The sequence below is a fragment of the Colobus angolensis genome, unplaced genomic scaffold (genome assembly GCF_000951035.1).
Source record: "Colobus angolensis palliatus isolate OR3802 unplaced genomic scaffold, Cang.pa_1.0 Scaffold14, whole genome shotgun sequence".
Classification (NCBI taxonomy): Eukaryota; Metazoa; Chordata; class Mammalia; order Primates; family Cercopithecidae; genus Colobus; species Colobus angolensis.
This window is the reverse complement of record NW_012114488.1, coordinates 8,878,233-8,905,265: the sequence shown is the minus strand read 5'-3', so window position 1 is coordinate 8,905,265 and position 27,033 is coordinate 8,878,233. Positions and strand designations below refer to the sequence as shown.

Below are 27,033 nucleotides of genomic sequence, written 5' to 3'. Positions count from 1 at the left end.
GATGATGGATGGATGGAGGAGAGATAGATCAATAGATAATAGATTAATAGAGACAGATAGATGGTAGATAATGATGATAATGAACTTAGGTATAGATAGACAGTAGATGTGGATACGTAGGTAGGTAGGTAGATAGATAACAGATTAATAGAAATAGACAATAAAGATAATCAATTAATAGATAGAGATAGATGAGAGAGATGACCCTGGCTTCATCATTTCTTATTATCATTTCGACAAGGCAGAGACCCCAGCCCATGGAGAAGCTGTTGGTGGTGCGGCTGGGGTGTGCAAATGTTTATACACACGTGTGTTTTTGAGGGGGAAGAGAGGAAGGAAATGGGGAGAGGAAGGAAGAAAAACAATGGGTCAAAGCACCCAGGACCGCCATTCACGGGTCCACGTGTTAAATAGGTGGTTATTTGGATAGATGCTGCTGAAAGCTGCTGCTACTTTCCCCAGGTCAGGAATGAAACACACAGGCCCTGGTGGGGGCTCTGGTTTTGTCTGGAATTGTTCTACTGGAAACTGCTCTCTGTGAATTGACGGCTAATGAGACAAGCAGCCGGAGCACATGAAGGGCAGTGCTCTCCTCCTATGTCCATCCTGTGGGCTCCTCCTAGGCCGAGGAATCTCACTGCCCAGGCTGGGACAGACCCCCAAGCAAGAGGAGCTGACAGCTCCACAACCCTCAGCCTGTGGGGACTGAAGCAGGTGAGTCTCCACCCAGCCTCTCTCCTTTGGACCAGCATGAACTCTGGAGGCATCTGGGTGCAGCTGCCTCAGACCCTACTGTCTTCAGCGGGGACTGAGGTTGCAGTTTAGCTGGTTTTCCTGCTCCTACTTCCCCGGGTCCCCCTCAAAGGAGCCACCTGCACCCCTGTGCCACCTCACTCTGGCTTGGCCCTGCTCCTCCAAACCACCAGGCCTGCCCTCCCTTGTCCTCACAGATCTGACAATCTCCACAGTGCTGTGCAGACTTCAGCTCCAAGAAGCTGCAAATGATCGAGATAAAATCCTTTCCTGAGAGCGTCATGAACCGTGGCCTGTTTGAGGGCAAAAGAGGAAATGAGAACCAAGACAAGCCAAGACTTCCAAGTGAGCCCTGAGACACCTCTCAGCTGGCTGGGTGGCCAGAGATCCCCCCTGCAGGAGCCGCACCAAGGCAGGTGGGCCACATCTCCCAGCAAGCAGCACACAAGAAGGCTCCTCCCAAGAGGAGGCATCTGTGGTCTTCCCAGAGCTAAGGCAGCAGGTCCAGGAGCCCAGCCAGTCACTGGCCACCTGCAGGCCTCTACACTGCAGACCTGGCCAAGCAGGTGGTGCCCATGGCCCCTTGCGAGTGGGCCCAATGTGGTGGAACAGGCAGAACCTGGGCAATTGTCCTGCACTCCTGGCCAGCCAGTGCGTGGATGCTCCTGCCAGGCAGGACTGAGCCACTCCCAGTCTAGCCAGTGCCAGACTTTTCTCAGATCCAGCCACACCCTCTCTGGACACGGTCTGGACACTGGCAGACCGAGCAGGCAGTTGCCTCCCCTGGCTGGCTCTGACCTCCTGCAGCACAAGGAGAGGATGCACTGCACTTCCAGGCATCCAGGCACTGAGGGTCACTGCTCCATTTCTTTCTGCTACCACTAATTCAAAACAGGGCAGGGAGCAGTGAGGCAGCAGCCGGGAGAGCTGCGGACCCCTCCACCCAGTTGCTGGTGGGCTCCATCCAGCCGTACCGCCCACACATGCCCACCTCCAGCTGCCTCGGCCCAGCTGCACGGATGGACTCAACGGCAACCACTGCAGCAGCTCCCAGGTGACTTCTCACAGTCAGCTGAGCTTTGCTTTGAGTCAGCGTGCACGGTTCCCAAATGTCGGTGGTGAGTTTTGTAAGTGAGGTGGGAGGTCACCACAGGAAGTGGGGAGCCATCCTCCCTTCCCGCTGTTTCCTGCCTTTTCCTCCTGGCCGCTGCCTTTCCATGTTGTCCTCCCTGCTGCCTGCCCCCGCCCACACTGAGCAGGAAGGCGGGTGTGGGCGGGGAGGGGAGTGGAATGGACGGAAGCAGAAAGGCTGGTGCCATCGTCTCTGGCCTAGCTTCTATTTCATCATTAGTTTCAATTCAAGAAAACGTTCTTTAGAGGGAATTTTAAAAATTAAATCACATGCACCTCTTGAGTTAAGGAAACCAAGTGTCACAATCCTTGTTACCATGCAGGTGAGAGGAGGAGGGAGGACGGGAAAGTGAAGGGGCATGAGAAAGGTGGATGGCACTGAGCGTCTATATGTAGCCGCGCACATGCTGGCCCTCCCGGTCCACAGCACCAGCGGCATCTCCCCCACCCTACAACGAGGAGGTGGACATTGCCCCAAGGTGAGGAGCACGTCAGGGTGGCTTCCAGGTTCAGCTTCTGGCTCAGGCCTCGGCCTTCATATGCGCATTCTGCTCTAGAACATTCCTGTTCATGCGAGGTCGTCATTAACTGGTGGCCGCTTCGGTGCACTTCTCAATGGCAGTGCTTGGCACGGCGCGATGCTTCTGAGTTGTAGTTTCTTCAGTGTGGTTCCCACAGCCCCTCCCAAGGCGGAGGATGCTGCCAAGGGAACCGACTCACCACGTTTGCTGGTGAGCTATGGAGCTATCAGTGAGGTGTGGATTTCCGAGGCCTCTGGCGGGAGCCCAAGTGAAGGCCCTGAGTGTCTAGACCAGCCAGAGTGTCTGAGTGCAGGTCAGCAAACGTGGGCAAACGTCTAGGAGGCGGTGTCCTACCGGGAGCCGAAGGCCCGTGGGACATACCAACTCAGCATTCCGCTGGAGGCTGTATAATCAAACAGCACTGTTTATCATGAATGCAGGATGTGCGCAAACTCACACCGCCCTGCCACCAGTAGGTTTGCTAACAGACATCACTCCCTAGCTCCGGGCTCCTTAAAGTTATCTGCTTAAACAATCTAGCCCCTATTGTCCAAAACATGCAAGCCTACTGTGAACCAAACGGCAGACTGACAACTACCCAGCAATCACCCCCCACTTTCTCACTATCTCTTTTGCCTAATAAATATGGAGGGCTGTGTACAGCTCAGGTCCCTGGTCCACTAAAGGCCAGGTGCCCCCGACCCCTTCTTCCAAATATACTCTTTTGTCTCTTGTCTTTTATTCCTGCTTTCTCCCCGTTTTTTCAGTCCAATAGGTCTGCAACAGTGTCCCCAGGGTATGAATCCTGAAAGACAACTCTCCGCTAAGCAGGTATTTACCAAGTTAGTGCATGTTTCCTGGGTATTAAGGGAAAACAGTAAAATGTTCTGTACGGGGGTCCCTGTGCTGTGTTGCATGAGAAGAGAGTGTGTCTTTTTACTTTTTTAATGTGGCTCAATAAAATTTTAAATCACATATGTGACTCTCATTGTATTTCTGTTACACAATGTGCTTTTTACCATGTCAAAATATCCGGTGGTTTCAGTCAAACTGGTTAGTTAGCACCATGTTCAAGAAAAAACTCTGCTTTTAGGAAAGTACTAAATGGTTGGTTGGTTCTTTTAATGGAATCATATAACCTGTTATCACTAATTTGGCTGCAGAATAGGAGTCTGGGGGTTGGCTATAATGGCCTCTGAGGTCTTCTAAGCCTTATAGCTCTGTGATATTAAACTTAGTAAAAAGATGCTAAGAGATTCCTAGACGACAAGCCAGGAAGTATTTGCAGCCTCATAAAGTAGAGACAACTCAGCCGCTGTGAAGTGATAAACGTCTCCTCCGCCAGGTTTATTCGCAGTCTCCTCCGTGAGGCCTCGGTTTTGGGTCCAGTGGTCTGGCTCCAGTTCCCCATTCCGGGTGGGAGCTTTGCAGGCATGGGTTAGTTATTCAAGTTCCAGGTGCCTGGGTGACCCATTTGTAACATGGAAATAGCAAAAGTCCCTCCCCAATGATATCAAAGGGTAGTGATGCGAGACAAGAGAAGTGTGAAGATGCTTTGTAAAATTCAGAGTGCTAAATATTGGGGCTTTCCCCCTCTAGGTAGAAAGTTATAGAAGAAGGTGGCATTGACTAAGAAACAAAATAATCATATTAATGAATAAGGCGGGAAAGATTTCTGAGATTAAATAAAATTTTCATAGATTGATTTTTTCAGTTCCATATTTATCATCAGAGTCAAGCAGAACCCAGAACGGATCCTTATGGTTCCGAAAGTGGCCTTCTGTGACGTGGAGTTGCTGAGCGGAGGTCTAGCTCTGCGTGGGTATCCTGCTGGGCTACACCTGTTTAATCTTTGCCTATCTTTTGCCCAAAGAGTCAGCGTGTGAATTTATTTATGAGGAGAACGACTCAAATTAATAACGAGGTGTTTTGTTTGTTTGTTTTTTTAATCTTTGGAATGTGCCACATCAAGTTCTGCTCCATTTCCTGGTGATTCAGATTCTAACGATGACCTTCACTCTCCCAGAACTTATGCCTGTGACTGGCAGCAGGCCCTCTTCGTCATCCACAGGAGCGGGCGCTGCTCCAGGCACACAGCCAAGGGGGATCAGCCCTGGGGAGGGGGCCGCAGCGCACCGCCGCCTGGCGTCTTTCTCCCCCCGTGGGTCCACACCCCCTGACACCATCTGGCTTCCCTCCCGACAGCCCAATGCAGCAGACAGATGGCAGCGTTTAGTTTCCACAGTGATGAGCGAGCCAGGGGCCTCCAGCCAGTGCAGGGTGACCCAGGCAAGCCCTCAGAGCCTGGCGTGGCCCGACTCTGGCTGTGCAGTTGCCCCTGGGTTGTCCTGACTGACATCGCTGGGTCCCTGCCTCTGCTTCATTTGGGAATCCTTTGTTGTTCAGTGACCAGTGAAATTGAGAAAATAAGCAGTGTGCTGATGTCATGGAAACAGTATATAGCAGCTAAAATACACCAGCTTTCCTATTTTTCCGGGCCCATATTCTACCAGATCAACCAATCCACGGCTTTGAGTATCAGTTGCCCACAGCGGGCTTAGCACCACGCCAGAGGCCACGAGGAGGGAGGGAGGCAGGTGTGGTCACCATCCTTTAAAAATTTAAATGTGAGACCAGGAAACACACCTAGCAGAAACAATAGGAGTAAAACTGAACAAAGGAAAACAATGCCAGGATGAAGTTTTTGAGAAAAGACTCTTTAGAGGAGAGAGGACTCCCATCTTACCCCCTCACTGGGAGTGCCTAATGCCTAGTGTCAGGGCGGGGCTCTGAGCTGTAATTATCTTTTCTTACACCTACTAGTCCACAGAGAAAAATTAAAAGGTAAAACTGTTCAGATCAACCAGGCGCGGGGGCTCATGCCTGTAATCCCAGCACTTTGGGAGGCCGAGAAGGGTGGATCACTTGAGGTCAGGAGTTCAAGACCAACCTGGCCAACAGGGTAAAACCCATCTCTACTAAAAATACAAAAGTTAGCCGAGTGTGATGGTGCGTGCCTGTAATCCCAGCTACTCAGGAGGCTGAGGCATGAGAAATGCTTGAGCCTGGGAGGTGGAGGTTGCAGTGAGCCAAGATCGTACCACTGCACTCCAGCCTGGGTGACAGAGAGAGACTCTGTCTCAAAAAACAAAAACAAAAACAAAAAACCCTGTTAATATTGGGTCCATTTGCCCCAAGAACAGTTAAACTATTTAGTAACAAACCAAACCAAGTTTAAAGTTATTTCAGTTGGCAAGAATTCTAGCAACCTGGGTTGCCAGAATTTGTTCACTTGGGTTCACAGGCCAAAACTATGAGCCATTCTAGTTCATTTCCTTAAAAAAAGAAAAACTTAAAAAAAAAGAGCACAGGATAGCTTAGGAAATCATAGGGTTCCAGCCGCGAAGCTGGACAGAAGCTCCTAGGCACCAAGGCTGCAGCCACACAGAACACGCCAGCTTGGCTCTGATGCCACCAGCTCCAGCCACACGCACACGGCCAGTTGCATCCTACAAGTGTGCACTGCCACACCTCCAGCAAATATTTCATTATCCTAACCACATCCTCACACTTTATTTGGTTGGCAATATTGGAGACTAAACTGCTTCATATAATTTATCTTTCTAAATAATGGAAATTGACTCCTTTAAAAATTTTAAACTATTTTAGATGGCCTGTAATATATGAAACTTTTTCTTTACATTCTTCAACAAATAGCAGTTTAATGTGTGTGTGCGATTCAGTGTGAGTGTTAAGAAAGTAAATTTTAGAGCAATTATATCATTGGGTCCATTGAATTATAGAAGGATTTTTGAACCCATATTAAATGTTCCCAGGCTGTAATTGCTTCAACTTCTATATTTCTTCTTACAGTTTTTCTTCTCCTCCTCTTGCTCCTCCTTCTTCCTCTTCTTCTTCACACTTCTTGCTGTATTTTCCATCAAATCTTAGGATAAGAAATGGGTTGGTTAAGTAATTAGAAAAATTAAAAAAAAAAACAATTTCAGAACAGAGAAAACAATAAAGACGTTAGAGAAAATATCAAAAGAGTAATGACTTGTTGCTGATGTTAGAGACCCTCCAAGGCTCGGGGTTTTTCTGACCCCCAAATGCTTGTCCTTATCCGTGTCCTGCCCTTTCCCTCTCCTCTGATCTTCCCCAGTACCATCAACACATGTTTCTATCACCTGCAGTCTTCAGTCCTGTTGCCTTCCCTCTCCTGCCTCTACCAACACGCTTCCCAATAAACACCTTACACTTTCCTTTTCTACTTCTTCACTTTACAATCACACTTTACAAAACTGAAATTTCACTCCCCAACCCCACCAGGAAAGAAATAAAATTTACCAAACACCCCTCCAGTGGAGAAACTGCCCTCGCTGAAGGTATTCACACAGCTTCCTAATTGATAAATCTGGGGCATACAATTCCCATCTCAAGGTCTTTCTTCCACATTTGGTACAAGTGACTACCGCCATCTTGAAACGGCTTCTCTCTCCATTCCACACAAATTCTCCTTTCTGGATTTCTTCCTGTATCTCTTCTGATGGATTCTTTGCCACACTATTTTATGGCTTTCTCTTCTTCTGCCTGCTCCGGAAGTGCTAGGATTTCCCTGAAGATTAATCTACAATCTTCTTCCCACTCCATACTGACTGAGAAGTGTTATTAACGCACAAGGGGCCCTATTTTGACAACTTAATCCTCAATGCAATGATGCTAACAGGCGGGACCTTTGAGAGGTGATCAGGTCATGAGGGCTCTGCTTCATAAATGGATTGCTGTCGTCATTACATCTAGGGAGTGGGCTCCTGAGAAGTGAATGGGTTCAGCCCCCAACCCTCTCCCTTGCATTTCCACCTTCCACCACCCGCCATGGGATGTCAGAGCACAGGGGCCCTTGCCAGATGCCGGCAACTTGATACTGGACATCTCAGCCTCCCGAACTGTGAGACATAAATTTGTGTTCATTGTAAATTACCCTGTCTGTGGAATTCTGTCATACTAGCATGAAATGGACTAAGACATCTGTTGAGAGGTTATGGTTTTGCCCATCTAATTTGTCATCTTTACCTGTCTCTTTGCAAATACAATTCTCCTTGTGGTCAGGCCGGAGCCAGCCCTCTGCTGTGAAGAAGCAGTGGGGAGACAGGCCTGAAAAGGTGGAAGTACTGGGAAAGGAAAGGGCATTGGAAATGTTCCTGAAGACACCGCCGCTGGGCCTATGGAGGATGGGGCAGGCGGGTGGGATGCTCCCCTGGGGTGCTGACGTCTTCACATTGTTCAAGGGGCACAGAGGAGCAATTGGGTATTTGTCGAGTCTCTCTTTGTCCAGGGCTCGGCCTCTTTGGTGGTGGTAGCAAGAGCTTAATGGTTCTACCTGCATCCCTGAACTGTACTTTCATGTATCTACCTGCCTGGTAGACATTCTCCCCAAAACCCCCGCAACAAATTGAACCTGCTATATTCCAACAGCACCCATTGTCTCCTCACCTTCAAAAGGCTCTAATTCTGTGTTTCTGATCTTTGGTAATGACATTACCCATGACCTAGTGGCCCAGGCTGGGACCCCATAAGGTCTCATCTCCTCCTATTCTCTGTCCTCTTATTCTTCACATCCTATTGGCACACAAGTGAATCAGCCAGGGTCCTGGCAGGACAAGGTGGCCCACTTAGAGGGTTTAACTAAATAGAGTTTTATGAAGGGACTGTTTACATGAGTGTGGGCAGGGCTGAGGGAACACAAAAGAGAAGGTAAAATGTTGAAATTTGTTCCTCAGACATGTCTGGATAAGCAGTCCAGAGACCGAGAGCAGACTGGTGACGGCCTGGGGTAGAGGGGTTGGGGGACATGGGGAGCGGCGACTAAGGGGATATGCGTTCATTCAGGGGTGACGCCGGAGAATGTTCTAGAATGGATGGTGGTGATGGCTGCACAACTCTGTGAATGTGCCAGACACCAATGAATGGCACGGTGTAAACCAGTGAACTGCGTGTACATGAATCACATCTCAATAAAACTGTGCGAGTTGTTTACAGGGAAGAAGAGGAGGCATTGGCAGCATTCAGACTGAGCAGTAACAGGGACTGAGGAGCCAGCAGCCTGTGGGCCTGGAGGCACAGGGGAGGGACCAGTGGTTCTGAAACCTGGAGCCACCTGTCTGAGGGTCACCCAGGCCAGAGAACAAAGTCACAGCCAGACCCAGAAAGCCAGGGAGTAACCAGGAAGAAGGACCCCACGCTCCCTCCCCGTCCCCCAGGCTCCGGCCCAGACGGTACTTCCGAATCATAGGAAAGGCAGGCTCCTGGCCTTGGCAGTGCCAGCAGAGGACAGCAGCCAGTCCCGAGCCCTGTTGACTCAGAAACTGCACATGGCCATCTCCCTGTCTCTACTGTTGCCACCTTCTCAAGACCCCCATGAAATCAATCCTGTCTCCAGTCTCTCAGCAATCCACATCTCCTCACATTGGGGAGACTGTGGTGCTGGGGTGGGGAGCACGTGCTCATCAATAGGCTGTTCCCAAGAGCAAACGCTGACCCAGGGTGGCCAAGTTTCCCAGATTGCAGATACCATTAAAATAATAATAATAAAAGACGTGGCCGGTCAATGCTGACCAGGAAGCTAAAGCATTTCTACAGCCTGAGGGCTGCCCATTGGCTACCTCTGCCCAGTGAGAGAGCCGGGGCGCAGGAATGCAGGGCTCCTGGACCCACTGCCACCTGCATCATAACGGGGTCCTCTTGGGTAAGCATTGTGCTGGGGAAGAGAAGGAGCCCAAAAGGGGACATAGAGAACCCCAAACACAAAGCTCCTGCCTCCCGGGGGATATAGCTTCTGACTGCTGACCTGTGTTCCTTTAGGCTGGTAGCAAGAATCTTCAGAGCTTTGTCCCAATCGTTTGCTTTCCTCTTTTTTTTTTCCTCGAACCCAGAACCAGTCGCCTCTTGTTGGGCTTTGTGCGGTGGCAGATGCACGCCCGGCTTGTCCTCAGCCCCTGACTCTTCTCGCAGGCTCTTGCCATGCACAGTGTCCACGCAGCCCCTTCGCTGGCCGCGGTCACCATCTCCATCACAAGTAGAATGAGGATGCTGGGCCTCGTGGGGCTGTGCCGAGGGTGGAGGCTTCCCCATGAAGGGCCAACAGACCTCAGCCTGTGGCTTCCGTCCTCTCAGTCCCACACGTGGCAGTCCTGAGGTGTCCTTGTCCTGCCCTATGCAGGGTGGGCCCTGTACCCCACTCCTGGTGCACGCCGTGGAAGTCAAACCTGACCTTTGCCCCAGAGGGAGACATTATCTCAATCTCCCAAGATAGTGCCATGGGTTGATCTTCCCCAGGCCCACCTGCAGTCCAGCCTGGTGCCAAAAAGAAAAGCAGTCAAAGGAGGGCAGAAGGAGAGAGTGTCCTGGAAGCATCCTTGCAACCCGCACCTCATCACCTGCTGCAGCACAGCCTCGCGTGAGGCGAGGAAGGCCCCCCGGGCAGGATGCGAGCAGACAAGCAGCCTCAGTGCCAGGCACACTGGGCCTCACACACACCACCAGGAGCCGTGTTGACATCTCAGTTCCACAGGTGAGGAAATGGCCACGAGGCTCGGAAAACAGCAAGGTCACCCGCCCCTGTCGTACTTGAAGAAGGTGCGGTCGCAGGACTGCCTGTCCGCCAGAGCTCGCCACCCCAGAAGGCTGAAGTCTTAGGATGTCAGCCACACTCGCACAGCAGTCAGGACAGGCGCCTGACTCAGTCACCTGCTGCCACCAGGCCCGGCTCAGGTACAGAGGCCAAGACAGCATACCCCACCACCAGGCGCCTGGAACACATAAAACAGGCTGAAGTTTTGGGTTCCTAGTGTTTATTCCCCAGCAAAAAAACACAGGCATCGTCAATGTGGAAAAGTTAGAGACAAGCGGTTTAGATTGGGAAATTTGTCACAGACCAGAAGGAAACTTGAATCTTCTTTTTCTCCAACAAACTGAAGATGACACACAAGGACATATCTTCCGGGAGTAGAGCTTGAAAATAAAAGCCTCCAGAAACATTTCATGGAGACATTTTTCAGAGAAAGTAAACATCAAGGAGAATGTGGTGGTTTGGAATCTTTCCTTAAACAGAAGTTAAAATAAAATGTTTTGACAAAGAAGAAGTGCTATTTTGATCTCCCTGTGAAATTTTTACAAGAAGCTCTGGTAGGAGTTTTTAAACACAGTAAACTCTTGTTTGCTGGCAGTGTTACTGTGTGTGATTGATATTTCATATTGGCAGACAGCCAGCAGGTGGAGGAGGAGGAGGTAAAGGTTAGGAGGATTCTGCTCTTTCTTCCACAGGAACTAGAAACAGAAGAAACTACTCCACTACTACTGAATCTCTAAGCAGAATTTACTACTGACAAGGTACGCATCATCATCAATACAGTGTCAGAGTTCTACCACACGGGTAGCCCGAAGAGCCCATTTTTATCTCTCAGAGAGATTGATTTTCCATTTTTCTTGTCATTCTCTATTCAGAGTCTACTCTCCTATTTCCCATAAACTACAATAAGAAAACAAAGTAAGTTAGAATCATTGAGCAATCATTGAGCATTCTTTAGTCTTTTCTCTTATAAACAGACACTGTACTGCACAACATAGCAGAGTGCTGATAACATTTTAACATGCACTGATGCCAGATATTCACGCTGCCTACCCGAAAGTGAAAGTTTTAGTGGCTTGTTTGGAAGTATCTGAATAGCTGACTTGAACCAAGAGGAAAATGCTAGAAATGCATTGACCTTTCATCTGGTTGTTTGTTATGTAGATATAATCAGACTGGTATTCCTTTATAATTACAACTACCATCTGAAACTGAAAAAAAAGTTAGTGTTGACAAATACTTACATCCCCTCCCCCAAATTCTTAGTGTCAAAAAGAAAAAAAAAAAGCATATTTTTGAGGGACTGCCATTTGTCGAGCTGCTTGGCAGATGATACAGCCTCCACCTATTCTCTCAGTAACTCTGAAAGGTGAGCGTCAGGACTCTGAAGGCTCCGGGGTTTTACCCGACTTGCAAGCCAACAGGTGGGCCTGCAGTGGTTCCGTGCATGCTGGCAGCAGACCTGAGCCCCCTGAGCTCAGGACAAGTAGCTTTATTACTCCCACACAGCAGGCTGTAGGAGTTGTACGTGTGCCTCAGTTCCCCTTGCTCTCCAAGTCCAAGGGGGTGAGGTGGAAAGTCCCAGTTGGATCCTGCACATCTGGTGGGTGTGTGTCACAGCTGACAAAGTCCAAGCTTGGGAAACCCCATTTTTTTATGATGGGCTGCAAGCAAACCTGACCTTTGCCCCAGAGGGAGACATTATCTCTGTCTCCCAAGATAGTGTCACAAAGGGCTGTTGATGACTTTGCACACATGATGAGTAGCAAGCGGAGACGCTTGGAGAATTAGCTCTCAATGGCGGGCAATGTTATTCCACTTACTACAGATTCATAAAGGAAGCACTTGAAAAGGTAACCAGCCTGCTCAAGTCACAAAGCTTATTAAATTGAAGAATCAGAATTCAAATCCCGGTGGGTTTGACTCCAGAACTCTCCCCTCTGTATTTTACAGCCAAATATAGTTCTCCACATTAGAGCATGATTAATCAATATATAAAAGGCATTATGGGCCAGGCGAGGTGGCTCACGCCTATAATCCTAGCACTTTGGGAGGCTGAGGTGGGAGGATCATTTGAGGTCAGGAGTTTGAGACCAGCCTGGCCAACGTGGTGAAACCCCGTCTCTACTAAAAACACAAAAATTAGCTGGGTGTGGTGGTATGCGCCTGTAACTCCAGTTACTTGGGAGGCTGAGGCATAAGAATCGCTTGAACTGGGAAAGTGGAGGTTGCAGTGAGCTGAGATCTCACCAATTCACTCCAGCTTGGGTGGATCACTTGAGGTCAGGAGTTTGAGACCAGCCTGGCCAACACAGTGAAACCCCATCTCAAAAAATAATAATAAATAAATGAGTAAATAAACAAAAGGCATTATGACCACAAACTCCTGAATTTACCACACTGGCACCTTGAATATTTAGAGTGTTTCAACAAAAAACCTATTATCACCAGCCCTTTAACCAGGCCTTGCAATCTGGCATTATGCATTTTAACCTCACCTCACAGTCTAGCAATCTGCATTTTTCATACGCAGAGCATGAGATATGGAAAGTCAAATCAGAGCCATTGCCCCTGGAGGGCACAGCCTCTGTGTGCTTGGCCCCATCTGGGAATACAGGGCAGAGCAGGGCCACCTCTGTTGCGACTCACCACCTGTTCAAACTAGGCCACCCTCAATGCCGTAGTGTGTGGTACTTGCATTTGGGCGCACTGTAAATTTTTTTTCTTATAAAGACAATAATATATTCATACATTTTGATAATACGGTAATTTAATTAAGAAAAAAATTGGGTTTATGAGAAAATTTTATGTCATTTTTATGTATGCATTTCTGCAGAAATTTACTAGAAAATGCTTTCTAAAATTGTATTTAAACTTAAAAGATTATAGTTTATTTCTAGACATAGAAAACAATTTTACACAATTGAAATGTATGATTTTTATTCTCAATGATTATCTATCTAGTGCTAAAATATTTATACCATATGCGTCCATTTAAAAAAAAATAGGAGGGGAGTGAAATGCCAAAATTAAATGTCTAAAAAAGGATCAGAAAGAACAAAGTAGCCACATTTTTGCTAAATCTAACCACCTCAAGAAGTGAAAGCCACAACGGGAACCACTCTGCCCAGGCGAGTGGCATGGCTTTATATAGAACAGGATTTCATTTGCACATTGGGTAAAATCTTGTTCTCCAGCTTTACTGAGGTACAGTTAACATATCATAAACTGCACGAATTTAAAGGGTATGATTTGTTGAGTTTTAACATATGCATGCACCCATGAAAACATGATAAACAAGATAATGCCTCATGATCGACTGCAATTCCTGCTTCTCTCCCTTCCCTGGATATATGGTTTGCAAATATTTTCTTCAAGGCTGAAGTACAATCCTGATAGCTCAAAACAACTAAGCCACAAATATTTCCAAATTAAAGCTTCTAAGATGGCTGTGAAGTTTTATACTATTAATTGGTATAGAAAAGGAAGATACGCTATACTCCATTTTTAACTAAAGCTGTTCAATTTGAAGTTTATCTCACAAAAATACTTTATATTAATTTTGAAATTATGTTTAATAATATAAGAACAATTTTCTATTGAATAAGAAATATATTTCAGAAATATTAATTGTACAACTAACAAAACGCTGCAGCTTGATTTTTTCCCTTCAGCAAAAGGAACCAAGATGAAAATATTTACATCTAGAAAATGTGTTATAAATGTTAGCACCTTGTTAAGCATATTGAGTAGGGATAACAAAGTCTAACGCTGTCCTGTCCTGTGCAATAGAATTGATACACTTCAATCACATTACAGAATTCATGTTAATTTTTTCACTTTAAAACAAATTCGGGCTGCGTGCAGCGGCTCATGCAAGCGCTTTGGGAGGCTGAGGAGGGAGGATCACTTGAGGTCAGGAGTTCGAGACCAGTGTAGCCAATATGGTGAAACCCCTTCTCTTACTAAAAACACAAAAATTAGCTGGGTGTGATGGCATGAGCCTGTAATCCCAAGCTACTTGGGAGGCTGAGGCAGGAGAATGGCTTGAACCCAGGAGGCAGAGACTGCAGTGGGCCGGACTGCGCCACTGCACTCCAGACTGGGCAACAAGAGCAAAACTCCATCTCAAAAACAAAACAAAACAAAACAAAATAACAACAACAACAACAAAAGTTGTACTACAACATAGATGAGCCTTGAAAATATCATGCTAAGTGAAAGAAATCAATTACAAAAGACCATATATTTAAATTTGAAATGTTAGATGAACTGAACAGTCTTAGAAAAGTGAAACTTACCAATATTGACACAAGAAGTAATCAATTTTAAAAATTCTATAAACATTCAGGAATTATCTGTACTTAAAGCTCTCCCAATCTGACCCCACCCATCCCCCCACAAAACAAAAGTCCCAGCCCACCTAAATGTTTAAGAGAGTGTGGGGAAGTTAGAGAATCAAAAAGGGTGGGCACTTCTCAGCAATTTTCATAAAATCAGTACAATTTAAGCATCAAACCTAAGAAGGACATTATAAGAAAAAAATAATAGGTCAATCTTCCTTGTACATATATATGTAAACTTTATAAATAAAATATTAGGAAATTAAATATAGCAATGAACAAAAAGGATAATGCATCACACAATTTGGGGCTTATTCTTAAAAGTAGTGTCAACATTATAAAAGAAAGGGAAAGTAAGTGATCATACAATTGATAAAGAGAAAGTATTTTTAAAAAATTTAAATTCATTTATGTTAAAAAAAACTCTTAGCAAGCTAGGAATAGAGTGGAACTTCATTATCATGATAGAGAGTACATGTTTAAATAGCTAGGAATAGAAGGCAACATCATTATTAGAGTAAAGAGTATTTTTAAAAACACATTTAATAGTGAAATGTTGAAACCTTTCCATCTGAGATTAGGAAGTAAACAAGAATATTTTATATCACCACATTTATTCAGCATTAAAATAGTAATTCTTGCCAGTGCAGTAAACATATACAGACTGGCTAAGAGATAATAAAACTATCACTATTTGTTGATAATATTTTGATGTAGAAAGCATAAATTATTAGAATTAAGAAGTTAGTTTAGCAGAGTTGTTAGACACAGGTGAATATTTTTAAAAATCAATTATATTCCTATGTATTAGCACAGTTGGAAAATGAAATACTAAAACAGATTCACTTACAAAAGCATAAAATATAAAATATTTAACACTAAAACTTCATTAAAAGATGCACAAGGGCGATGCAGAGAAAACTCTACAACATTTTTTAGAAAAAATCAAGATAATCTAAGTTGGGGGGGATATACCATGTTCATAGATTAGAAATGTTATTATTGTAAATATGTTCATTTTCCCTGAATTGGTCTATAAATCTAATGCCATCGTGATAAAAGCCTCAGCAGGATTTTCTGTGGTAATTAACAAAATAATTCTAAAATTTATGTGGATGCACAAAGGGCCGAGAAGAGCTAAGAAAACTTTAATGAAAAGAACAAGGCAGGAGGACTTAGTCTACTCGATATCAGAATTTATTATAAAACTTCAGTAATTAAGGCAGTTTTTTGTGCAATGATAAACAAAGAGACTGAAAAAATAGAATAATTGGTGCATACAGACACACACATATAGATATTCCATTTCTGGTAAAAGTAATGGCACTGCAAAGTCGTGGAGATTTCTTTCTTTTTTCAGTAGATGGTGCTTGAATAATTTGGATACCGACATGAAAAAAAATTAAATATAACCCTTCCCTGAAGAGTTATACACAAAAGTTAATTCCAGGTATACTGTTTATTTAAATGTGAAGGGTCAAATAACAAGACTTTGAGAAAATTATATAAGAGAAAAGTCTTTATGATTTTGGGATAGAGAAAATTGAATAGGAATAATGCTCTTTTGAGCACTAACCATAAAGAGAAAGATTGATAGATTAGACTGTATTAAAATTAAAAACTGTTTTTAAATTTAAGACTAAAAGGTAATACTATGAGAGTGAAAAGGCAAGCCACTGAGCGGTAGAGTGGTTATATCAAAGACAAAAAGTCTATAGCCAGTATGTATCAATAGTTTCTACAAATCAATTAAGACAGACAACCCAATAAAAAAACAAGCAAGAGACACCAAAACTTCACAAAAGAGGGGATCCAAATGATCAACAAATACGTGAGAAGATGGTCATTTTCATTAGAAATGGGGAAAATGTGAATTAAGGCAACAGAACATCACTACACATCCACCAAGATGGTTAAAGGCTGACCGTGCTGATGATGAAAATGTAGATTGGTTCAACCTCTTTGAGAATGTGACAATATTTACTGAGTGTGGGTGTGTGCATACCCAAAGCCTCAGCAATTCCATTCATAGGCACATCCCCAACCAACATGGGAGCTCATGCTGCACATCAAGACACACACCTAACTATTCACGGCAGCATTCTTATGGGTAGTCCAACATTGGAAGCAATCCAAATGTTCACTAACAGTGGATGTCACAGAAGCCAAACAACAGGACATGAAACAGCACTTTGTATGAAAGAGCTGTTGCCCCACACAACCAAACGGATGAATCTTTCATACATACACAGTCACACTCAATTCTGAGGAAAAGAGGCCAAACATACCCACAAAAATATATGCTGTATAATTCTGTTTCCACAAACTTCAAAAACAAGACAAATGAGCCTGCGATGTCAGGACCACGTTTAACTTGAGCAGGGAGTGAAGGGAGTGTTGGGGAAGATACATGAGTGGGGCTCTGGGGTGTTGGTCATATTCTGCTGTTGTGTTTACACCTGGGTGTGTGCACAAGTGTTCATCAAGCTGTATAATGATGGGGCATGCACTTTCCTGGATGTGTTCAACATAGAAGAACAGGAATCAGTTAGGTTATCATCATAACTTAATTGTTATGAAGAGGAAAATGGGTGAGATAGAAAGTACTGCAGAGCTCAGGGGAGAACATACTATCAACTGCCATGGGTGGCCTGGTTTCTTGAGAAGGAAGGAACAGAGGAAACAGAAGAGAGAAAACAGGAGTTATGTTTACAGAAACCTCCCATGAGGAGGCTGAAGGGAGATCTCAGGATGACAACTCATACAAGATACTGAGTCCCAGTCCAGATGGGAGCAATGCGACTCGAGAGATGGAATTTTTCACCAGGATTCCCAGTGCCATGGTACTGCCTTCTTCCCCGGAAGACAGCATGCCCAGGTGAGCCTGGGTTCTTTGTGTGGACACATCCCTGCCCTGTTCTCAATGCTCTTTTGCCTGCATCAGTGGAGGGTGCCCATTAATCCATCTTTGTGATTTCCCCAAGGATATATAGAGGTGAATTCATAATTATCGTCTATTTCCATCTCAGAAAATACAAGTGTAAACTAAAAAATAATGATTCAGCTTTTTCCCTAGAGCTGTTTCCTCAGGCAACCTAATTACGGATTAATCCTTTTACCCTAGTGCCCTCCCTAGGAAACCTCCAAATGACTTCAGGGAAATTTCATGTAGTTAATGGTTACTGGATCTTTCTAAGTGAGTTATCATTAAAAATACATAAGGGCAAATACCTAACCCTAACCCATATCCGAACCCTCACCCTCACCTGGTTTGCTAGTAGAAAACCTTGAGAATCATTTTAGACTGAAACACTTTCTGGGTTAATTACCATTGTCCTCCAAGAAAAGCCATCAACGCTGACGTCCATTTTGGTTTCGGCCAAGCAAGTCTCATGTAAACAATTCTTCACTGATAAGAACTGGACGTTTCCCTCCTCTTTGGCGTCTGTAACTTTTTTTTTTTTTTTTCCAGACGGAGTCTCACTCTGTCACCAGGCTGGAGTGCAGTGGTGTGATCTCGGCTCACTTCAACCTCTGTCTCCCAGGTTCAAGCAATTCTCCTGCCTCAGCCTCCCGAGTAGCTGAGATTACAGGCGCACACCACCACGCCCAGCTAATTTTTTCTTTTTAGTAGAGACGAGGTTTCATGGTGTTGGCCAGGATGGTCTCGATTTCCTGACCTTGTGATCCCCGCCTCGGATTCCCAAAGTGCTGGGATTACAGGCGTGAGCCTCTGCACCCGGCCTCGTCTGTAACTTAATATCTGTTTTTTTTTAAACTGATATCTTATATCTAGGCTTCAAAATTAATATTTTGCCACGTTCACCTCTCATTCTGACTTTTTTTTCCCAACCATTTACAAATGTAAAGAACATGGTTAGCTCGTGAGCCATACAGAAACAAGAGGCAAGCAGGATTTGCCTTGCAGGTTGTATTTTGTCCACCCCCGGTCTAGAATAGTAAGGATTTTCTACATATTAATTCATAGTCTAAGGGACCCCAGAAATAGGAGCTGCTTGAGAAGATGTAGTTTGTGGTGTTGAAAATGACATACATCTAAAAGTATTTAGAATGCTTTTAATGATGGAATTCACCCTGCTTTGTCACTCTTTCATACAGGTTGAGTATTCCCAATGCAAAAATACAGAATGCACCCAAATCTGAAACTTTTTGAGTGCTGACATGACATGCAAAGGAACTGCTCATTGGAGCATTTTGGATTTCAGATTTTTGGATTAGGGATGCTGAACTGGTAAATATATAATGCAAATATTCCAAAATCTGAAATTTGAAACATTTTTGGTCCTAAGCATTTTGGATAATGAATACTCAACCTGCCTTACAATTAACAAACCAAACAAACTAAAATCACTAATATTTTGACATTAATCTTTGAACAAGCATCTCTTCATGAATTTACTATGTTTAAACCAATAGTTTTTAGCTAAAACACTTCTCTTACTCATAGTTGAATATATATACTTTGGATATTTTGTCATCCATACCCTTGGCTACAGCTCATTTTAAAATTATATTTTTTATTCTATTGCTACTTCACTATATTTAGACATTGAAATTTAAACTGTAATCTTATCTTTATTTAATGGGAAATAATGTATGTATGGGAAATTAAAAGTTAAAAATGTGAAAAACTAATTGTATTATCGAGCTGAAAGGGTTCATTTCCAGAGTCTCCATCCAAATCCAAGCCTAAAATCATAGACAATTCCCTCATAATTATCTTCTGAAATTAATGGTTTAAAAGATGCTAATAATATATTAAATTGCTTATAGGAATTATAACCACAAATTACTGAAACTCCCTATTACCTAACACTGTTGTTAATAAGGCATTTCTCAGCACACTGTAGGTTTACTTTAGCCTAATGAAAAAGCCATGATTCCAATATGTATTGATATATAATTATTTAAAGAATTTAGTATCTGGCCAGCCCTGTAATCCCAGAACTCTGGAAAACCGAGGTGGGTGGATCACTGGAGGTTAGGAGTTCGAGACCAGCCTGGGCAATGTGGCAAAATCCCATCTCTACTAAAAAATATAAAAATTAACTGGGCATGGTGGCAGGCACCTGTAATCCCAGCTACTCGGGAGGCTGAGGCTGGAGAATTGCTTGAACCCAGGAGGTAGAGGTTGCAGTTAGCCAAGATAGAGCCACTGCACTCCAGACTGGGCGAGAGAGGGAGACTCCAGCTCAAAATAAATAAATGAAAGAAAGAAAAGAAAAGAAAAGCTAAACAATAAATAGGTTTCTTCCAGTCTAAAATGTGAGTTAATATATAATGAATGTATATTTATTAATTTCTTGATACTGAAGTAAATCTCTATTAAACAATACACATAAAAAGCTTTGAAACCAAAAATTGTCATTTATTTCAAAATAGTTAGATATGCAGGTCAAATGTTATTGGATATATATTTGAATAACTTTCAAATTTCTTATTCTAGCCAGGCGTGGTGGCTCACGCCTGCAATCCCAGCACTTTGGGAGGCCGACGTGGGCAGATCACCTGAGGTGAGGAGTTCGAGACAAGCCTGACCAACATGGCAAAACCCCGTCTCTACTAAAAATATAGAAATTAGCTGAGCTTGGTGGTGGGTGCCTGTAATCCCAGCTACTAGGGAGGTTGAGGCAGGAGAATCGCTTGAACCTGGGAGGCGGAGGTTGCAATGAGCTGATATCGCACCATTGCACTCCAGCCTGGGCGACAGAATGAGACTCTGTCTCAAAAAAAAAAAAAAAATTCTTATTCTATAATTTCAACTTTTCTTACAATTGGTTGTTTTTAAATTGATTTTTCTTACGAACACTCAATTTAAAATTTTATTTTTAAAAAGACAAGAGTGTTACTATGTAACAATTTAATCGAACTATGCACATAGCTATGTTTTGCCTCATTAACTATCTTAAAAATAAATATACATCTGTGTCTTACTTTAAAGACATTATACTTTGGTAAAAATATTAGGCAGAGAAATTTGTCTGCACAGTCCTGTAATTGCAGAAAAATAAAAAGAAAATGTTATTCTTTGAAATTGCTTTAAGTTTTGTTAAGTTTTCTACACCGAGAAAAATATATCAATATGAAAGGATTTAACACCTAGTGAGCACTACAGATGTATTATTGCAGTGTTCATTTTTCTTTGACAATTCTATGAGGCATCACATCAATCATTTAGATTAAAAAATTGAGTTTCGGAAAGATACTTGGCTATTACATGGTTGATGGCAGTTTGACATTTGAATTCAGGTCTATGTGGCTTCACAGGGTGGAAGGTGAAATTCTGTGTGCTTAGGAGAGGAAAATTCAAACAAGTGTCCAACAGAGATGGTCAGGATCTCAGCCCGAGGCTATGAGAAGGGGTCCTCCAGGTGGAGGGAAGAGTCTAGCCTCACAGGCAAGGCAGGGAAGCAGAGGCTTGCTTCTGTCAAGAGGAGCCATCTCCCTGGAATTCACGTGGGAGTGACAGGAAATTAAGCTAACAAAAGGGGCTGAGTTGGCTTTGGGATTTCTTTTAGGGTTAACAGTTTATGTTTGGGGAAAGACTGGAATGATTTGTAATGGGAGAGAATGCCACAGAGGACACACAGGAGAATACATTGTATGAGACAGAACTGCCAGGATCTGGGGACCACTGGGACATTGAAAATGAAGACAGAGGGAGAGTTAGGGACAGCACTGAGATCAAAGAGGTAAACCCTAAACCAGACACTCCCCCAGCAACAGATAAGCAGAGGAGGCCTGGGTTGGGGCCTGCAGGAGACAGTGGTCTGGAGAGGGCAGCGGGAGGAGCAGCAGCAAAGTGGCAGGTGAACTCCGAGAGGGAAACCAGCTGGGAAGCAGGTCGTGGGGAGGAAGAGACAGAGCACTTGCCATCTCCTACCTATAGAATATATTGGTGAAACATTCACAATATATAATCTACCAAATTCATCATGGATGACTTATTGCAATGAAAATAATTATAATACCACATAGCGCCCCACTCCCCAAAAAACCACAGCAAGGTACTTATTATGACATTGTATGACTTTGAAAGCCTCCAAAGACTGTAGAAGTTTACTGCAATATTCTGAACAAATGGAAGCTCTACTGTAGTGCCCTTTAATAATTAAAAATATGCAAATGTTAAAATTCTGAATGATTTTTCTTTTTTTCCAGAAGGGCGAATGCTTCTGTATGGCTTCCCTGACACGCAGGTCTATTAAAAAAAAAAAAAAAAAAACTTTTCTGGACTTCCTTTTTTCTCATGTACATTTTTAACCCCTGCAGTGCCAATGTTCAAATGAAGAATGAAAACATTTCTATGTCAATGCGTACTTGGAGAGCACATTCATATGTCATACTTTAATTTTATCCTTATAACAGCTCTGTCAGGTGGGCAGGGAAGGTCTGCTGCCATCATCATGTTTATTTTTCACATGAGGAAACTGAGTCTCAGACCTGTACAGACCCTTCACTGCCCTACAATGAGTGTAAGAGATGGAGCTCAAGGTTGGGAACTGTAGCGCTTAACCCAAGGCTACTTTCCCTTGCAATGTCTCTGACCACACAGAGTTGATCTCTGTGCTAGTTAGGAATTGGTGGAAACAGTTTCCCCTAGGAGAAAGGAGGTGTGTGACATTGGGAGAGTCTCAAGGTCAAACCTACAAGGTCATGTGAGCCAGTGATTCTCAAACTCAACTGAACATCAGAGTCACTCAGGGAGACTGAGAATAAAAGATTGTTGGACTCGCCCTGAGATTCTGATTCTCTGTGTCTGCCACTGAGTTGAAGGGATGTGTATGCTTAAACAGTTTTCTGAAAGTTGAACAGTGTTTTGATATTTGATGACTTTAAGGAATTATTGTCATTTTTCAAAGTATGAAAATGATATTAAGAAAACATTTTTAAAGAGTGTCTTCTGAAGATACATCTGTAATATTTACTAATGAAATTAGGTAAAGTCTGACTTGTGTTTAAAAATAATCCAGGAGCAGAGGTAGAGGGAAGGGGATAAATGAAACAGGTTGTGACAACTGAAGCCAGGTGGTGAGTGAGGAGTGGAGAGAGGGACTTCCTCTGGCATTCTATTAGTATTCGATACTATTCGTATCACTGTGAGAAAAGCTCCCAAGGAAATTCTGATGATCAGAATTTGATCATTGTTGGATCATTGATCTGATCCAACCACATAACTATAATTACAGAGTCTTCTTGTACCTTGCCATGTCTGCGCTCACCTACATTCTAGCTGTATTGTTTGAGGTCACTCACCTGTCTGTCCTTCTCTGCAGTGGTGCTAGAATCAGGAAATAGTTTTACCAAAACAGGGCACTGGAATATAGACAAATGTGAGTCATGAGCAGGGGACACTTCTGGGCCTCAGATTTCTCATCTGTGGTTTGTCTCAAACTCAGAGACAGGTTTTCAGATCCCCTCTTGAGTCCACTTTCTTTCCTTCTTTTATAGGAACTTTCTCAGGCAATTTTCTCCTTTCTTTCTCAGGTGACTTTTGGCATTTCCTTTTTGAGCTTTACCTTAGAGTTGTGCTATGGTTTATTCAGGTGCAAATTGACCTCCATGTGTCCTGCTTGACACTTAAAAGCACTTTTAATTTGAAGACTCTTGTGCTTCTTACATTCTGGAAAATTCCCAGCAATGATCTCTTTAATTATGCCTCTCCGTCATTCTCTCTAATCCTCTGGAATTCTGACGAGACGAGATTAACTCCCTCCGCCTACAGCTCTTGCTCCTTAAGATCTCTCGCTTTTATAAATCTTTTTTCCTTTCCACTCATTTTACTTTCCAGATGCATTTCTCAGCTTTTGACTGGATTTTTTTATGTTCTTGTTTTATTGTTTCTGCCAGTCCTTTTTTGTTTTAGAGACGGAGTCTCGCTCTGTCGCCCAGGCTGGAGTGCAGTGGCACCACATTGGCTCATCGCAACCTCCGCCTCCTTGGTTCAAGTGTTTCTTCTGCCTCTGCCTCCAGAGTAGCTGGGATTACAGGCCTACACACGACCACGCCCGGCTAATTTTGTGGTTTTTTTTTTTTTAGATAGACTTTCGCTCTTGTTGCCCAGGCTCTAGTGACATGGCGTGATCTCTGCTTACTGCAACCTCCACTTCCTGGGTTCAAGCGATTCTGCTGCCTCAGTCTCCCGAGTAGCTGGGATTACACGTACACACCACCATGCCGGGTTAATTTTGTATTTTTGGTAGACGGGGTTTCTCCATGTTGGTCAAGCTGGTCTCGAACTCCCAACCTCAGGTGATCTGCCCACCTTAGCCTCCCAAAGTGCTGGGATTACAGGCATGAGCCACCGTGCCTGGCCAATTGTGTGTTTTTAGTAGAGATGGGGTTTTACCAGGTTGGACAGCTTGGTCTCAAACTTCTGACCTCAAGTGATCCTCCTGCCTCGGCCTTCTAAAGTGCTAGGATTACAGGCTTGAGCCACCATGCCTGGCCCCCCTTTTATGTCTTAGAGTCAGGGGTATATATGCAGGTTTGCTACGTGGATTTATTGTGTGATGCTGAGGTTTGGGCCTTGATCGAACCCATCACCCAATGAGTGAACACAGTTCCCAGCAGGCAGTTCTCTCCTTGCCCCTTTCTCCCTCCCATGGGCCTCACTGTCCACCGTTTCCATCCCTATGTCCCTGTGTCCACAGTGTGTAGCTCCCACTTAGGGGAATATGTAGTATTTGGTTTTCTGTTTCTGTGTTAATTCAGTTAGGATATTTCTGCCAGTTCTTTTTCATAACTTCTTACCCCTTTTGATGCATGTTATTCCTGCATACATTTCTTCAAGTTTCCCAAACATGTTTATTTTAAAGCTCTTTTCAGAATGGTTGCTGATTCTGGTGGTCCCTTAGCATTTGCTGTGTTCACGTGCATGGGGATTTTTTCTTCACCAGCTCATCGTAAGTGGGAGAGTCTCTCTCTACTGTATCTTTCTCAGTGTATCTTTCTGCTCACACCTCTGCTTAACAAAGGCACCTCGTCCGTGTGGAGCCCTCGTCTAGGAACAAGCCGTGTTGCCATGGTGGAAGGCATCAGATGCAGTCACTCGCTGCATGGCAGTTCCCGGCAGGACGTCACACGCACGTTTTCTCTTCCTGGAGACACATGGCTTCATGTCAGTCGTGCGGGCAGCTGCAGTTGGCAGCAGCTTCCTCTCCTCCCATGAGCACTTGTGGTCCCTACCATAGTCCCCACCGCCCAACAAGAGCCCTGCTCCTTGCAGGATCTGCCTTCTTTGGGTTCCAGACTCCAGCAGGGCTTTTCCTTCAGCTCCTTCTCACCGTCATGCATCTCCATCCCAACGCTGATCCTCAGTCATGCCCCTGCTGTTTCAAGTCTCCTACAATTTTATGTTTTCCCTCTTTATTTGTCATCTACCATTGGCATATATTTAGAGAAGGTGTGTGTGTGTGGTAAGGGTGCTTCAGGGTACATGTTTATAAAACTATTTTAGTGGAAGTACTTAGGCCAAGTTTCTCCCTTCTTACAGAACTACTGCAAATGTCGAAAACACTTGAAATAATGTCTAAGCTGCACTTTATTTTCAAAAGCAAGCAAAACCCTGTAATTTGGTAATTTTTATTTCCAGAGATACTAGTGGATAAAGAAAAGATTTTTCTTGGGAGAAGTCCCTGGATATTTCATTTATGGGTTTGCCATGAACAACACATTTATCAACACTTTGTTTTGTTTCTGTGATTTTTACTGCTGGCAAATAGCACATTAATAGTATACTCTCCTTCATTTGGTATCTGTTTTTATTTGTTAAAATAAAATTTAATGGGAGTTTGCACTTCAAAATATTAGTTTCCTAGCAAAATTTATATCTTCAGCTTATATTCTATATTATACGTATAATTTTCTAGCAGAAAAGGGCATAAGATGTAAAAAATAATAGTTGATATATTTGTACCCTTTGTTCTTCTTAGGTGTATAAAGCTCCTCTTCTTTTCCCTAGTACTTTCTATATTACAGAACTTGTGAAAATGGGGAGGGAATTAGGTTTATTATATTTAGTTCATTTTAGCACCTGGTTTCCATAATGCCTCCTAAATATTTCTGGCCTTTGTTCTGTTAACGACAGCGAGATCATAGAGTCATATTAAAGTTGCTCAGTAGGTCAAGACCTCTATTTTAGGAATGAGCAAGCATACTTCTTTCTTCTTCTAGACCCCTTGTTTAGAACTGTACCTTTTATTACCAAGAAAAAAGGTGAAAGGCTGGATGGAAAACCTCCACGACCTCCAGACTGTGGACTCGCTACCCTTGTAAAGACCACTCACCTGAGTAAAGTCTAGTCTCAGCTGCTGGGATCAGACTAGCTGTAGCAGCTGTGTGCTGGGCACCCCTACCCCACCCTCCAGTACACAGCCATCTTCAATCTAGCCAATGAGCGTTTATTAAATATCTGCTAGGTACACAGAACTGTGCTCTCTGCTAGAAGCAGGACACGGAATCAAACCTCAGTAAGATGGGTCCCCAACGCCAAGGGGAACAGAACTCGTGAGGAAAAAGGCACATTCAGAATTTCAAGTCAAAACCAAATTCAAGGAAGCCGCTAAAATCAAAGTGTCAAGTGTAAGGGATGGGGAAAACACGGGGAGATGGCGACGAAAGAACTAGTGCAGTTTAGTTGATCAGTTTTCAAAGTGGGAAACCGAAACTGATGAAATGGGGCATTGGATGGAAAAATTCTGGAAGTGAGAGCGCTTCCAGAGCAGCATGCAGCGACGCCTTGCAGGGCTAAGGATGCACAGAATATGGAAAGGACAACAAGGAGGCAGGCAGGGCAGACGCCCTTTCACAAATCTATTCACAGCCTGATATTCTTTCATTTTTTCAGGATATATATGATCACATTTTAACGTAGTCTGCAACACGTACTGAATAAAAAGAAGATAATGCAAAGCAATTCTCCAACACAGTAAAAGGTAAGTGACCCATGTTTACGGTATAATCCCCTTCTAATACCTTCCACACACACACACACACACACACACACACACCATTTCATTTCTTTGCATTCAGTGTGTATTAGTCCATTCCATTTTTGCATTGCTATAAAGAAATACCTGAGACTAGGTAAATTTATAAAGAAAAGAGGTTTAATTGGCTCATGGTTCTGCAGGCTGTACAGGAAGCTTGGCTGGGGCGAGGCCTCAGGAAACTTACAACCATGGCAGAAGGCAAAGGGGAAGCAGACACGTCTTACCTGGCTGTAACAGAAGGAAGTGGGGGAAGGGAGGTACCACACACTTTTAAACGACAAGATTTAGTGAGAACTCCATCACCAGAACAGCACCAAAGGGGGAAATCCACCCCCATGATCCAATCCAATCACCTCCCCCCAGGCCCTACCTCCAACATTGGGGCATTACAATCTGACATGAGATTTGGCTTTGGGACAGAGATCTAAACCATATCACAGTGTAAATATGTTGTTTATGTATTTAAGATTTAGTTTTTTCCTTCCAGTATCATCTTAGTTTATAAAATGCCAGAGAATACATTTAACCACAAATGTCTTTCTGGGTTGGTAAGATTATATATATTTTTTAAATAAGTAAGATTAAATTCCTATTTTAAGGACTGTTTACAGCACTAATTTCTGTGTAAAAACTCACTTCCTGAA

The 27,033-nt window shown here is 43.7% G+C and overlaps 1 pseudogene across 1 annotated transcript; it reads left to right on the top strand.

Annotated features, from left to right (window-relative positions):
- Positions 1-397: 397 nt before the first annotated feature.
- Positions 398-3,374, top strand: LOC105506697 (annotated as a pseudogene). Its single transcript, XR_001000975.1, has one exon. The product of XR_001000975.1 is annotated as an uncharacterized LOC105506697 (transcript).
- Positions 3,375-27,033: the final 23,659 nt, after the last annotated feature.